General features: G+C 35.8%; 1 pseudogene; it reads left to right on the plus strand.

Moving 5' to 3' along the window:
- Positions 1–1,967: 1,967 nt before the first annotated feature.
- LOC148848751 (uncharacterized) lies at positions 1,968–3,188 on the plus strand (annotated as a pseudogene).

Here is a 3,188-nt window from a genome sequence, read left to right on the forward strand (position 1 = left end):
TCTTTCTCGTCTTGTGCGAGCCGACGAGCATGAACACCTTCGCCTAATAGATTGGAGTCAAAGTCGTCACATGAACCTAAAGAAGCCGAAATGTCATCGGTCTTGGGTGAAGGTTCAAGGAGTTTTGTGTTCGAGCCATAGTGGTTGTGGTAGCTCTAACGATGGATTGCATCATTTCTTTGAGTTCCGAGGGAGAGTGTCGTTGTGACACACGGGGACAGTGTTGTGAGCCGGAAAGGTTTTCGAGGGGCTTGAAAGAAGACAAATGGGCAAGTGTCTAGTATTTTGGTGCGTTAAGAGTGGCATTTTAGTCAATATGAACATGAATGGGTGTTGTCAATGGTTCGGGTCAGCCAGTTCCAGCCCCAAACCAATTGTTTAATTGGAAGAAAACATACGAAAAAGTACGGGGAGACCCAATGTAGATTTCCGAATTCCACTATGGACCTATAAACATTCAAAATGTTAAAAACCCCCACTTAATACACCAATGCTCGCCTGTGAATTGGCATCAATTCTGAGCTGGCATCTCCCAACTGTACTTTGGGCTTAGAAACTCTAACCCTAGTCTGAACCGTCATTCTCCCTAAAACATAAGGCCGAGAACCTTCTCGAATAATAATTGGGATAATCAAGTTTGATCCGATGGTGATACATAATAGTTTTTTATGTAAATAATAATTCAAATTTGACTTTTGATAATATAACCTTAATAAAAAATTAAAGTAAATTAGCAAATTATTTATATATTAATAAATTATGTTTTTTTAACTAAATTTATATATTATCTACCAAAGTTATCCTTATTAGACATAAAAATATAATAAATATTAAAAAAATTGAAAACTTTTATATATTACTAAATCAGTTCGAGTTTGAGTCACCATTTGGAATAAGCAAGAATCAAAATTGGCCCGATTATTAAATTACACTCATTATTATTAAATCAGTTCGAATTATATAGGGGCTCACCAGTAACTATATGGAACTATATTTCTCGTACCCTTTTTCACTTTATTTGGTTCAAATGGGTATAATATTGGTATCCTTGAATTTCACGTATTCTCAAGTTCTGTTGTTTATCGACTAAATTCATCGGTCTATCTATCACAAAAAGATTCCCCAGTCTAATGTATTTTTGGATCAGAATATGAACTAGAAAGAAGTTTGAGACTTTGAATGGCTTCTTTTCTTCTCGTATTCTACCTTCTAAATTACACTTTATGGATTTCTTTTGGTACCTTATTCAATACTAGATTATTTGCTTTATTTTTGGGTTATGCTCAGAATTTAAACAAAGATTTGTACGAGTTACATTTTTATTTTGTTTATATCTTACCCTTTTCTGGCTTAAGTTTGTAGGAAAACCTGCTACTCTTGAATTTCCACCATGTTTTGACCTGATTTGGTTAAAATTTCCATTGGAGAAGTGAAAGATATTTTTACATGCATTTTCATATTATTACTAGCACATTTTGATATTCCTTGTACGTATAATGTAACAAAATCACAGTTTTGGTCTTGATTCACTAGAGGCTGAACTTTCCTTTCCCTATATCCTGGGCTTATTAGGAGTTACATTCCATTTCCTTTTATAAAGAATTTTTTGCTTCACTTCTTTGAGTTTTTATAGTTTTCTTTAGCTTTCATGATAGAAATACCAATTGAGCCTGCTATTTGGGGTTTTGGGATGTGTGCAGGAACCCTAGAAATGATTATGGGAGTAGAGGTTCAGCTTTTTGTCACAATCCAAGGAGAAAATGATGAATTGTAGCATAAGTTTTTGGTCTCATAGTTGTTCCTGGGTGTTTTGTTAAAGGACAAAAACAACAAAGGTTTATACAATTTGAAATTGAGGTTCTTTGTATCAAAGAAACTTTCTTTTCTTTTCTTTTCTTTTAGCAGCATTTGTATCAATTAAGGATCTTTGTATCAAGGGAACATGGAAAGTCCCAATTATCTCAATAATGATTTCAGCTAGTTACGAGAAAAGAAGAGAGGAAGTTCAGGAAGAACTACGCTTAAGTCCAATCCCAAATGGTTCTAAAGAAATGGCTAGAGTCCCATTTCACATGTCATTATCTCAAAGAGGATTGCTAGGCCAAGAGAACCCTCAAAAAGGGTCTCCATATGTTTCAACAGCTCTTCCTAGTAGAGTAGGGATCCTGAAATTTGGTTCAACTAGTCTTTTGGCTTCTCCATCAACTAAATTCTTGCAAATTGCTGAGGAAAGAGATGAAGTTTCATGTTCAGTTCCTTCTTCTACTAGCCAAGGTTCCCAAAATCGTTTTAATCTAGCCTTTGTTTAGAAAATTGATTGGGAATCTCTGAGGAAAATCTCTGCAAAGAGTGGATTAGAAGTCCAATGAACTTGGCCCTTCTTATTTGGATCACTTGTTTTGCTGTTTATGATGCTATCCTCTTCCTTGTCATGACTGGAATGTTGAACAATGTCTTACTAAGGAAGTCCCAAAGAGATGTCTGGTTTGAAATCAATAATTAAATCCTCAATGCCCTCTTTATACGTATGTGCCTTTACCAACATCCTAAGCGGTTCCACCACTTTGTGCTTCTTTTTTTTTCAGATGACGACCAGAGGATATCTCTAGACTCAAAGATTTACTGCAAAAATGGAACTTATAAACCCCACGAATGGACCCATATGATGGTTGTTGTTGTTCTACTCTATGTGAATTATTTTGCTCACTATGCCCTTTGCAGCCTTAACTTAGGGTATAGGAGATCTGAGTGACCTGCTATAGGAGTTGGTCTTTGCCTTTCTATTGCAATTACAACACCTACAACTGCTGGACTCTACTATTCTTAGCCCCCTTGGAAAGGAATACAAATCTAAAATGGATGAGGAAGCACATGTTCAGATTATCACCAGACCCTAAGAAACAAGTAATTAGAGAAGGGATTCTCATTTGCATCAAGAAGTGAGGAAAGAGTTGCTGAGAATAACCCTCAGTGGACAAGTGGGTTGTTTGATTTCTGGGATGACATCTCTCTAGCATATCTCTCATTTTTCTGTAGTTTTTGTGTCTTTGGGTGGAACGTGGAGAGACTTGGGTTTGGAAATATGCATATTCACATTGTGACTTTTCTTTTATTTTTTATGGCTCATTTTTTGTATTTTCAACCTAGTTGCAATCAATATTGACGATGAGGTTGTTAGGGAGGCATGA

The sequence above is a fragment of the Nelumbo lutea genome, chromosome 6 (assembly GCF_056320005.1).
Source record: "Nelumbo lutea isolate HS-2025 chromosome 6, American lotus-T2T, whole genome shotgun sequence".
NCBI lineage: Eukaryota > Viridiplantae > Streptophyta > Magnoliopsida > Proteales > Nelumbonaceae > Nelumbo > Nelumbo lutea.